Source organism: Hippopotamus amphibius, chromosome 14 (genome assembly GCF_030028045.1).
Source record: "Hippopotamus amphibius kiboko isolate mHipAmp2 chromosome 14, mHipAmp2.hap2, whole genome shotgun sequence".
Classification (NCBI taxonomy): Eukaryota; Metazoa; Chordata; class Mammalia; order Artiodactyla; family Hippopotamidae; genus Hippopotamus; species Hippopotamus amphibius.
The window spans coordinates 19641528-19655126 of NC_080199.1; positions in this window are offsets into that span (position 1 = coordinate 19641528).

Genomic DNA, 13599 nt, shown 5'->3' on the forward strand with positions numbered 1-13599 from the left:
TAAAGGGAAGTTGTTTAGAGAGATTTCAAATATTCATATTTTCTCATTATTTTCAAATCACTGGAAGATGCTATAGTACAGTAAACTAGTTACATTTTTAAATAACAAAGAACTTCCAATTAAAATGAACATGAACGTGATCTATTGGTCTTCATATTTCAAGATATAACCTAATTATAATCTGGTATGGAGATAGTAAATCTAAAGATTGCAAATCAAAATAACATGGTAGAAAACAGTAACAGTGGCAAAGAAGAAATGTTTCTTTTAATACTTTCAAATGTGACATAAAGTGTATCTTAATTTTATTTCCTATAATTTAAAATTAAAGTAGTGATAAATTTGAAAATTGTAATCTATATTAGAATAGGTTATTTATCAAGATGTCCCGAATCTTTAGCAAATTGGTCAGTTTATCAAGATTCAGAACAGTGAATTTGGAAAGAGATTAACATTTATATTAAAACCATTACATTCAAATTCTATTATGTCTAGTATTTTAATCAATTTCAGGGTGATGTTAGATTTTATAACTCCGCAAGTTAGCCTTATTTTCATTTTCTGAAAATCACGAGTCTAAGCATACACTCCCTAGTTGGTATGTTTGCCTGTTTCTGTTTAGTCCCTGTGGTTATAGGGCAATTTTATGTTGAATATTGGGATATACAAACGTGTATTTTGATTCATACAGTGCACAGAACTTTTCTTAAATAATGAATGCTCACTGGACTTTTTGTTTCAAACCAGTTGTGCTGTTACCTTGGGTATTTCACTTATCTGTTCTGGATTTTAGCTTTCTTTTCCGCAAAATACAGAAACACAGGATCTTTAGGTTTCCGTATAGTCTTTTTTTTTTCCTTCTTTAAAAAATTTTTATTGGCGTGTAGCTGATTTACAATGCTGTATTAGTCTCAGGTGTACAGCAAAGTGAATCAGTTATACATATACCTATATCTACTCTTTTTTTAAGATTCTTTTCCCATATAGGCCATTAGAGTGTTGAGTAGAGTTCCCTGTGCTATTCAGTATGTTCCTATTAGTTATCTGTTTTACATATGGTAGTATGTATATGTCAATCCCAATCTCCCAATTTATCCTCCCCCATCCCCTGGTAACCGTGTTTGTTTTCTACGTTTGTGACTCGACTTCTGATTTGTAAATAAGTTCATTTATACCCTTTATTTAGATTCCACATATAAGTGATATCACATGATATTTGTTTTTCTGTGTCTGACTGACTTCACTGAGTATGACAATCTCTAGGCCCATCCATGTTGCTGCAAATGACATTATTTTGTTCTTTTTTATGGCTGAGTAATATTCCATTGTATGTATGTACCACATCTTCTTCATCTGTTTTTCTGTTGATGGACATTTACCTTGCTTCCATGCCCTGGCTATTGTAAATAGTGCTGCAATGAATATTGGGGTGTATGTATCTTTTCGAATTAGGTTTTCTCTGGGCTTATGCCTAGGAGTGGGATTGCTTCTAATTAGTTTTAAAATCAAATGATTCTTCATCATATTAGTCACTATTTGTGTGAAAGATTTCACCTAAAAGCAAGCCTTGATAAAATGCTAGCTTGTGTTTACTTAATCCCCACCGTGTGCTAGTCACTGTAGATAAATCACGCAGTAAATCTTCCCAATAAATCAGTCAAGGGGGGAGGTATGATCATCTCAATTTCACAGATGTTTCAGAGACTTGATATTCAAAACCAGGACTAGTCTTATTTCCAAACCTGAGTTCCATTTTGCACATAGCGTCCCACACAGGCGCTGATATTATTAGATAACAAAGGCAGTGGGACACTGAAAGGTGAGCATTGCTAAGGGAGAGGACAGCACAACCTGTGACTTGAGGATAATGAGGATACATTTGAATTATTTCTTTCTTGCTCAGCTTAACTTCAGTCAGTTAATAACCTAAAAGCAAGTGGGTGGTTAAAAGTCACCTTTTATATATTTTATAATAAGAAACATAAGCTAACTATTTGTGCTTTTGCATTGTTCTCCAGGGAATAGTCCCTTAAGGACAATAGAAAGTGTATACATAAGGCTGTAGCAGTGAGGCTTTCTGTACTATATACCTTATATATGCATCTTCTTATTGCTGCCGTGGCTATATATGCTCTCTTGTGTATAGTAAGAGCTTTGTTCAATGCTGATCCGTTGGAAATGAAAGATGAAAGTCCATATGGAAAAATAATAAGCAGCAATTTTATAAAAATTATCTATTTCACTGACCTTTTCAGTCTTTCATTGAAAAGCCAGAAATAACTGATATAAAGGCAAGTTTTATGAAAATGTCACATAAAAAGCCTTTATATGTTATATTTTATCTGTTCATAAAGCATAAACACAACAATAAACATAAATATATGAATGTATATGTAGATTTTCTAGATAAATAGAGATAAATGCTTATGTGTTCAAATAGTCACGTTTAATTACATCCATACTGGGTAATAGATGTGTAGCCAAAGTAGTAGTAAAGTAGAATAATTTATTATAAGCTTTATGGCAGCTACCCATCTGTGATGAAATTCTCATAGATTCTCATTAATAGTTTTAATAAATGAAGAAAACAAAATACTAAAATTACCAACACGTAAGATTTAAAAACTGTCTTTTTAGGTAAGCTGTGATTCCCAGCTTCTGTCTTCTTGCTCACTGGATGATACAGAGCATTTGCTCCAACTGCTACACTTCTGGTGTCTCTTCATTTTCTGAAATAGCCCCTACACTACAGGGGACCAGATAACACGCCCCTGTGCTCTGTCAGCTTGTTCTGCAATAAATCATCAGAGGCAGCACCATTTGTTTAGGCCTATTTAAAAGGGTCTCCTGGGAATATCTGTGAGAAGAGAAAGTACTATCAAATTCACTTTTATTCCTTCATCTCTGACTTCCAGTCACTGTTATCTTTTGGTCCCTCCATGGTGCCACTCTATGTACTGTTTGTTTTTAAATATTGTGCGACACCATAGCTGAATTAGTGAAGACCCCAGATCACAGCTCCTATAAGATTAGCTAAAACAAAATGCAATTAGTTGCTAAACATTTAATGACAGGTTAGAATTCTTTGCTGAGTCATATCGTTCTATCCATTAAATCAAAGCTAAAGAACCTTTGTTCTAGCTATTCTTCCCTTCATTTATGAAAAGATTATTTCACTCAGTCTTATGCAGAAAAGACACATCCCTATATGTGATAAACAAATTAGACTTATCACCACATGCATAAAGTTGTAACTGAAGTCACATTTTATGCATTACTTTTAAAGTGTCTTTCATGTATTAAGTAATACTAGGTTATCATATAAGACATCAAGTAAATAAATGTTCTGTATCATGGCATCAGTGTTTTCTGTTTTAGACTAGATACCTAGAAGGAAATTCAGTGATCATTTGGTACAAGCACTTTACTTTATAAATGAGGAACTAAAGTTCAGAGAGATGATGGGACTTGCTGAAGGTCATACAGACAGGTCTAAAATCTTTGAAAGCTGTGTTTGTTTGGACGACTGTGAGTAAAGGATTGAGCCAATCTCCCCATCAGATGGCCACACTCGGGCATCTGGCATATGGAATCTCTTCAGGATACTCACCTTATAACCAGAGTTGAATTTGAGAAGAAAGGAGGACAGGGAAGAGAAAAAATATCTGAGAGACTAGATGAGAATAAAAAGAGAATGGAACCAGGGAAAATTTAAAAATATCCTGTAAAACCTACAAATAACCTAAAAAATAACCTAACCTAATCAGCTTACTTTTCAAGGGTTTTCTGAGTTCAGGGGTATTTTGTTTTTTAAGCTCTTTATTGGAGAATAATTGCTGTACACTGTTGTGCCAGTTTTTGCTGTACAACAAAGTGAATCAGCTGTATTTATACATATATCCCCATATCCCCTCCCTCTTGTGACCCCCTCCCACCCTCCCTACCCCAGCCCTCTAAGTCATCACCCATCATCGGGTTGATCTCCCTGTGTTATGCAGCAGCTTCCCACTAGCTAGCTATTTTACTTTTGGTAGTGTATGTATATCAGTGTTACTGACAGGGCAAGAGTAAAGATGCAGATGTAGAGAATGGACTTGAGGACACAGGGTGGGGGGCGAAGGGGAAGCTGGGACAAAGTAAGTGAGTTCAGGGGTATTGAGTTGTGCAGTGGAAAGGAGTTTGAAGTCTGACCTGTTTTAGAATAACTTGCTTTGTCACCTATTAGCCACGCGAACTTAAGGAAGTGATCTTGCCATTCAGAAATCCCCACTTGGTGGTGACTTTACATGTGATACTGAGCCGTACAATGCTTGCTCACTGATGATTAGCTGCCACCTCGCCTTGGGCTGCACTCTACCCCCTGCTGTAATCACTCTGACATGTGGTCTCAACACGCCAGTCACCTAGACTTTCAAGTGGGTTGGTGAGGGTGTTGTTGAGGTTTTCAATCTTTTACAGTTAGAGACTAATTCACATGTAAACACTGGGTCAAGGCTAACATCCCTTTATAATCAATAAAAGCAAGACCACTCTGTAACTGCCTATATTTTGGAAATACATTTTCGATAAATAAGCCTTATAGTCAGGATGAGGTTAAGCAAAACATGAAATATGAAACAGGCAGGAGTGGGTCTCTTCTGCGCTTTTACTATGTCTTCTTCCTCCTTCCTAAACTCTATTTATTCACTCTCAAACCTTCTTTATGCTGTTTCCCTAGCAAAAGCTTATCCACAGGTGGAATCCATAATTCTGTAGTTCGGTATTGTCCCATCCTGGGTACATATGCATTTTAAGAGAGGCTTAATGGCAAAGGAACAAACATGAATTATTAAGGCTTACCATGTGCCAGGTGGGTCCTAAATATGTGTTGCATTATGTCGTGCTGTAAGTAATTCTGAGTTAGATACAGCTATCTCAATTTTACAGATAAGAAAACAAAAAGGAAATAGAAACAATAGCAAGAATTGTGGGTGGCAGGGAGGGGGTGGGCACGTGGGTGAGTTGGAAAAAGCACAAAGACTTGGCAAATTGTATTCTGAAAGTCTTTGACAGTTTTGACCACAATTTTGTAGTTGAAGTCTTTCTTGATTCTACCTGGGTCTTTTAATATTATTCTGAAGAAATTGCATATGTCAATTATTTACTAGTCAGTGCCTAGATTTCTTAAAGAGATAGAATAGGACAGGTGCTTGCTAAACACACTATATGCTCATACATTTGTTTTGCAAATTAGGCTTTTTTTTTTCCTTCTAATGCTGCTGGCCTTGGCTGGGTAATTTCAGGAAAAGAGAGACCCCCTCCTTCCTCTGGACGCTTAGTTCTTTCTAGTTCAGTGGTGCTTGCTCAAAGCTGGGTATTGAAACTCACAAAAGTAGAGTTGACTTACCAAATTACCCAAGTTATTCCTATGGGTCAATCCCATTCCTTCTGTCTCCAACCAGTTTGATCCTTAGATATTCTCCAATCTGTCTTTAATTCTATGGCATTTCAAATTCCTCTATCCCTATCCCTTTCTCTTGCCCTTTAATATAGTTAAAGTAAAAATTTCCAGGGAAGGTGAGATGCATGATCTTCTCATATATTTCATGGTAAAGATGATCCAGTGTGACAATTGACAAGTGCAGGAAGGGGAGAGACTCTTAAATCAGATGTTTGCAAATTTATCCACAAACATCCATCTCTACCCCCACCATGTTCCAAATAAGATATTGAAATATGATGAAATTCTTCCGTTTTTTCTGCATGTGGAGGCAGACAGGATAGTTTAAGAACTGCATTTGATTAAATCTCCATTTACCAAATAATGATATGAGAGTGATTCGGTCATTGTTTAATTCTAGCAAAGGCAAAGAAAGCAGATTTTAAACCTGAGAAATTATTTATCTATATTTCAATCAGAAATGATTGATATACAACAATCTACAATGAAAGAAAAACTTGATATGCCCAATGTCATATCTAACAACAGGAAGTATTATTTCTGTTTTCGTACAACCCATATCATCGTAAAAGATATCAAAGTTTGCAACCTAAAGAAATACTGATATCTCAGACTTCTCAGTGAATATCTCATAGAATTGCAAGTCTGGGTTGAATGAATTCACTCAGGAAGAAACAATTTTAATTGCACCTGAAGGGTTCTGATGATAGAAACATTATTTGAAGTGATTGAAAACAATTAGCAATAAACTAATTGAGTCCTTTTCAAAGCATCATTATTGAGTACTTCAGAAAATCTGAGTGTTTGGGAGGAAATAGCTTATTAGCTTCTGTCCTTTAATTTGAAAAGAACACTGCAGACATTATTTCATTGATAAGATGTTCCTGAACAAATAGAGAATAAAAGGCAAATCTAAGATTTAAAAAAAATAATATTCTGCCACACTCTTCCTTCTTTTCCAACCTTCCTCCCTCCCTTACTCTCTCCGTCCCATCCGTCCTTCCAAACTTCCTTCCTTCTTTATGTTTTATGCCATCCTGTGACTTATGGCCAAAGAAATGTTTAAACCCTTCAGTTGCACAGTAAACAAAAAGAAATTTCATGATTCTGTTGTACTTAAAAAATGTCTGTGTGTGTGTATTTTATCATTTTTGGTAGCTGGTTTCTTTTAGAGGCTGATGTGTTTGAAGAGAATTTGCACATGTGGGAGTGTAATGATTGGTAGGTAAGAAAAAATTCATGTTTACATTTATCCTTTTCACTTTTTACACTAATATGCAATTTGGAAATTCTACAATTAGAATGGTACAGTTAATTGTATTTGTTTTTTTTTTTTAATTTTTTTAAATTTTTTAAAATTTTTTTGGGGGTACACCAAGTTCAATAATCTGTTTTTTAAACATATCCCCGTATTCCCTCCCTTCCTTGACTCCCCCCTCCTCGAGTCCCCCCCACCCTCCCCGCCCCAGTCCTCTAAGGCATCTTCCATCCTCGAGTTGGACTCCCTTTGTTATATAACTTCCCGCTGACTATCTATTTTACAGTTGGTAGTATATATATGTCTGTGCTACTCTCTCGCTTCGTCTCAGCTTCCCCTTCACCCCCCGCCCCTCCCATACCTCGAGTTCTCCAGTCCATTCTCTGTATCTGCGTCCTTGTTCTTGTCACTGAGTTCATCAGTACCATTTTTAGATTCCATATATGTGAGTTAGCATACAATATTTGTCCTTCTCTTTCTGACTTACTTCACTCTGTATGACAGATTGTAGTTCTATCCACCTCATTACATATAGCTCCATCTCATCCCTTTTTATAGCTGAGTAATATTCCATTGTGTATATATGCCACATCTTCTGTATCCATTCATTTGTTGATGGGCATTTAGGTTGCTTCCATGTCCTGGCTATTGTAAATAGTGCTGCAATAAACATTATGATATATGTTTCTTTTGGGATTATGTTTTTCTTTGGGTATATGCCCAGAAGTGGGATTACTGGATCATATGGTAGTTCTATTTGTAGTTTTTTAAGGAACTTCCAAATTGTTTTCCATAGTGGCTGTACCAACTTACAGTCCCACCAACAGTGCAGGAGAGTTCCCTTTTCTCCACATCCTCTCCAACATTTGTTGTTTGCAGATTTTGTGATGATGGCCATTCTGATTGGTGTGAGGTGATACCTCACTGTGGCTTTGACTTGCATTTCTCTGGTGATTAGTGATGTTGAGCATCTTTTCATGTGTTTGTTGGCCATCTGTATGTCTTCTTCGGAGAAATGTCTATTTAGGTCTTCTGCCCATTTGTGGATTGGGTTATTTGCTTTTTTGGTATGAAGCTGCATGAGCTGCTTGTATATTTTGGAGGTTAATCCTTTGTCCGTTGTTTCATAGGCAATTATTTTTTCCCATTCTGAGGGTTGCCTTTTAGTCTTGTTTATGGTTTCTTTTGCTGTGCAAAAGCTTTTAAGTTTCATGAGGTCCCATTTGTTTATTCTCGATTTTATTTCCCTGATTCTAGGAGGTGGGTCAAAAAGGATCTTGCTTTGATATATGTCATAGAGTGTTCTGCCTATGTTTTCCTCTAGGAGTTTTATAGTGTCTGGCCTTACATGTAGGTCTTTAATCCATTTGGAGTTTATTTTTGTGTATGGTGTTAGGAAGTGTTCTAATTTCATTCTTTTCCATGTAGCTGTCCAATCTTCCCAGCACCACTTATTGAAGAGGCTGTCTTTTTTCCATTGTATACTCGTGCCTCCTTTGTCAAAGATAAGGTGCCCATATGTGTTTGGGCTTACTTCTGAGTCCTCTATTCTATTCCATTGATCTTCCTTTCTATTTTTGTGCCAGTACCATACTGTCTTGATCACTATGGCCTTGAAGTCAGGAAGCCTGATTCCACCAACTCCATTGTTCCTTCTCAAGACTGCTTTGGCTATTCGGGGTCTTTTGCGTTTCCATACAAATCGTAAGATTTCTTGCTCTAGTTCTCTGAAAAATGCCATTGGTAATTTGATCGGGATTGCATTGAATCTGTAAATTGCTTTGGGTAGTACAGACATTTTCATGATGTTGATTCTTCCAATCCAGGAACATGGTATGTCCCTCCATCTGTTTGTGTCATCTTTGATTTCTTTCAGCAATGTCTTAAAGTTTTCTGCATACAGATCTTTTGCCTCCTTAGGCAGGTTTATTCCTAGGTATTTTATTCTTTTTGTTGCAATGGTGAATGGGAGAGTTTCCTTAATTTCTCTTTCTGCTCTTCCGTTGTTCGTGTATAGGAATGCAAGAGATTTCTGTGCATTAATTTTGTATCCTTCTACTTTACTAAACTCATCAATGAGTGCTAGCAGTTTTCTGGTAGAGTCTTTAGGGTTTTCTATATATAATATCATGTCATCTGCAAAGAGTGACAATTTTACTTCTTCTTTTCCAATTTGGATTCCTTTGATTTCTTTTTCTTCTCTGATTGCTGTGGCTAAAACTTCCAAAACTATGTTGAATAATAGTGGTGAGAGTGGACACCCTTGTCTTGTTCCTGTTCTTAGAGGGAATTCTTCCAGTTTTTCCCCATTGAGAATGATGTTGGCTTTTGGTTTCTCATATATGGCTTTTATTATGTTGAGGTAATTTCCTTCTATGCCCATTTTCTGGAGAGCTTTTATCATAAATGGATGTTGTACTTTGTACTTTGTCAAAAGCTTTTTCTGCATCTATTGAGATGATCATATGGTTTTTATCCTTCAAGTTGTTGATATGATGTATCACGTTGATTGATTTGCGTATATTGAAGAATCCTTGCATCCCAGGGATAAACCCCACTTGATCATGGTGTATGATTTTTTTAATGTGCTGTTGGAGTCTGTTAGCTAGTATTTTGTTGAGGATTTTTGCATCTATATTCATCAGGGATATTGGTCTGTAGTTTTCTTGTTTTGTGACATCTTTGCCTGGTTTTGGTATCAGGGTGATGGTAGCCTCATAGAATGAGTTTGGGAGTGTTCTGCCATCTGCAATATTTTGGAAGAGTTTGAGAAGGATAGGTGTTAACTCTTCTCAAAATGTTTGATAGAATTCGCCCGTGAACCCACCCGGTCCTGGGCTTTTGTGTGTTGGGAGATTTTTAATCACTGCCTCAATTTCCATACTTGTGATTGGTCTGTTCATGGTTTCTATTTCTTCCTGGTTCAGTCTTGGAAGATTATATTTTTCTAAGAATGTATCCATTTCTTCCAGGTTATCCAGTTGATTGGCATATAGTTTCTTGTAGTAGTCTCTCATGATGTTTTGTATTTCTGAGGTGTCCGTTTGTTACTTCTCCTTTTTCATTTCTAATTCTGTTGATTTGCATGTTCTCCCTTTTTTTCTTGATGAGTCTGGCTAATGGTTTATCAATTTTGTTAATCTTCTCAAAGAACCAGCTTTTAGTTTTATTTATTTTTCTTATGGTTTCTTTCCTTTCTTTTTCATTTATTTCTGCTCTGATCTTTATGATTTCTTTCCTTCTGCTCACTTCGGGGTTTCTTTGTTCTTCTTTCTCTAGTTGTTTTAGGTGTAAGGTTAGGTTGTTTATTCAATCATTTTCTTGTTTCTTGAGGTAGGACTGTATTGCTATAAACTTCCGCCTTAGAACTGCTTTTGCTGCATCCCATAGGTTTTGGGTGGTTGTGTTTTCATTGTCATTTGTTTCTAGATATTTTTTGATTTCCTCTTTGATTTCTGTAGTGATTCCTTGGTTGTTTAAGAGTGAGTTGTTTAGCCTCCATGTGTTTGTATTTTTTGCAGTTTTTTTCCTGTAATTGATATCTAGTCTCATGGCGTTGTGGTCTGAGAAGATGCTTGATATGATTTCAATTTTCTTGAATTTGCTGAGGTTTGATTTGTGACCCAAGATGTGATCTATCCTGGAAAATGTTCCATGTGCACTTGAGAAGAAAGTGTAGTCTGTTGTTTTTGGATGGAATGTCCTATAAATATCAATTAAGTTGAGATGGTCTAATGTGTCATTTAAAGCTTGTGTGTCTTTATTTTCTGTTTGGATGATCTGTCCATTGATGTAAGTGGGGTGTTCAAGTCCCCCACTATTATTGTGTTCCTGTCAATGTCCCCTTTTATAGCTGTTAGCATTTGCCTTATGTATTGAGGTGCTCCTATATTGGGGGCATAGATGTTCACCATTGTGATATGTTCTTCTTGAATGGATCCCTTGATCATGATGTAGTGTCCTTCCTTGTCTCTTTTAATAGTCTTTACTTTCAAGTCTAATTTGTCTGATATGAGTATTGCTACTCCAGCTTTCTTTTGACCTCCATTTGCATGGAATATCTTTTTCCATCCCTTTCCTTTCAGTCTATATGTATCCCTTGGTCTGAAGTGGGTTTCTTGTAGGCAGCATATAGAAGGGTCTTGTTTTTGTATCCATTCAGCCAGTCTGTGTCTTTTGGTTGCAGCATTTAATCCATTTACATTTAAGGTGATTATTGACATGTGTGTTCCTATTACCATTTTCTTAATTGTTTGGGGTTTGTATTTGTAGGTGTTTTCCTTTTCTTGTGTGTCCTCCTTAGAGAAGTTCCTTTAGCACTTGTTGTAAGGCTGGTTTGGTGGTGCTGAATTCTCTTCACTTTTGCTTGTCTGGAAAGCTTTTGATTTCTCCCTCAAATCTGAATGAGATTCTTGCTGGGTTGAGTATTCTTGGCTGTAGGTTTCTCTCTTTCAGGACTTTCAGTATATCCTGCCATTCCCTTCTGGCCTGCAGAGTTTCTGTAGAAAGGTCAGCTGTTATCCTGAGGGGTTTTCCCTTATATGTTGTTTGTTGCTTTTCCCTTGCTGCTTTTAATATTTTTTCTTTGTGTTGAATTGTCGTTAGTTTGATTAATATGTGTCTTGGTGTATTTCTCCTTGGGTTTATTCTGTATGGGACTCTCTGTGCTTCTTGGACTTGGTGAATTATTTCCTTTCCCATGTTGGGGAAGTTTTCCACTATAACCTCTTCAAATATTTTCTCAGACCCTTTCTTGTTTTCTTCTTCTTCTGGGATGCCTATAATTCGAATGTTGGTACGCTTAATGTTATCACTGAGGTCTCTGAGACTGTCTTCTATTCTTTTTATTCTTTTTTCTTTTTCCTGCTCTGTGGCGTTTATTTCCCCCATTCTATCTTCCAACTCACTTATTCGTTCTTCTGCCTCAGTCATTCTGCTGGTTACAGCATCTAGAGTATTTTTAATTTCAGTTATTTTGTTATCCATTGCTGTTTGTTTTTCTGAGTTCTTGTGAACTGTTTCTTGTACTTTATTTTGTTATCGAGATTTTGTATCATTTTTACTATCATTACTCTAAATTCTTTTTCAGGCATTTTTCCTATTTCCTCCTCATTTATTTGGTCTTGTGGGTTTTTTTCCTGCTCCTTTGCCTGCATGGTGTTTCTTTGTTTCCTCATGATTGTCCAGACTTTTGGGGTTGCTTGTCCTGCTGGTGTTGGAGGGTTGCCTGTAGAGGTGGGGGGCAGCTGTGGCTCACCGAGGAGACAGGGGCACTGGCAGCAGGGGTTCTGGGAACTGCTCATTGGTGTGAACCCTCCCAGAGTCCACCATTAGCCCCACCAAAGAGCCTGTAAGCTCCAGCGCTAAGTCTGTATTTGTTTTTTAAATACAAATACAATTTATGTTTGGAGGCTTAAATCACCTCTGGATGACTTTTGTGCTAACCTCAAGATTCTTTACTACTCTTCTAGAACTATTATATCTTTGAACCAGGAACTTACAGTATACAGTTTATTTACAGACATTACTTACCTGTCTGATTCTACTCTGACTGGTTGTATGACACCAAACAAATTACATAATATTTCTAGCCTCAATTTCCTCATGGGTAAAATGGAGGTGATAATATTGGGGAGATTAAAGGAGACTGTGCATAAAAGCATTTATTGTGGTGTGTGTGCAAAGGGAGGGCCAAGTGAGTGTTAGCTTAGATTATTAACTGATTCTTCCCCAATACATGCAAGACACTAGACTGTTTCATGATCAATTTATGTAAAAATAACTCAGAAATTCAATAAAATTCCTTTAAGTGATCCCAGTGTAAGATGTGAGTTATCCCAGTGTAACTGTCAGCGATATTTTAAAATACGTTTATTCACCTGAATGTTATCCTTTAAGTCATCTTGAAAAGTAGACATGTATTCTAACAATTTTACCATTGCTTAAAAACTTTTTAAACTTTACTAATGGAAAACTCTTCTGAAGCAACTTCTGAGCCATATTAAAAAAAACTCAGTGTTATTATTTTTATTTGACTAAAAATTGAGCACATCCTTGAGAGGTGAGAAAGGTCAAATGAGATGCTTTATCTCATCTGAAAGAACCTTGAAATTATAAAGAGGTATGCAAATGTAACATGCTACAGAGTAGAGTATTAATGAATAACCACATTGAGAATATTAAAAAAGTATGCCTCAGGCTCTTAAAGAAATTCTGAAAACCTCCAAGTGTTTTGAGCTCTAGCTACACCATTATGGTATATATATTGTCTCCTAAGTGCCTATGTGGAGGTAGACAACACCCATTTGTGTATGCAAAATTTAGTTGACAAAAAATATTCATTCATACTACTCATTTTGTTACTACTCTCCTTTTAACCATTTCCTGCGATATCTAAAATTATCTTTTATCAACTAATTTTATCCAGGTACATCTAGACTGCTGAACTATGTTCTTCAGTTGTCTTTTCTTACTGACTCCTCAAGGTTTGGGTCAGAAGTGTTGCCGTGGCAAGCCAACTGTGACTTGGGCTGCAGTGCCACAAATGGTTGATTCCATATTACTCATTTCAGAGTTATTTAAATAAAGAGCTGAAGTTGAAATTAAAAATTTAAAAAATATGTTGTTTATGATTTTGGAGCGTGATGGTGCAAATGAACTATAAGCCACGCAGATCATGGAACACATGTTAAGGTGGATGGAAGCTTAGAAAAGTAACACCCAGAATTGGCAGGTAAAATAACATTTCCATTTCTGAGGCATGTTTGAAGAGACAAGAAAATCTGACTTGGCAGTATAAAAATAGTGTGGTTTAAGTTGGCCATCATCAGATCATTTGAATAATTGAGAACCTGAGGGAGAACAGGGTTTGATCATATACGGTTTCCTCATTTGGACAGAT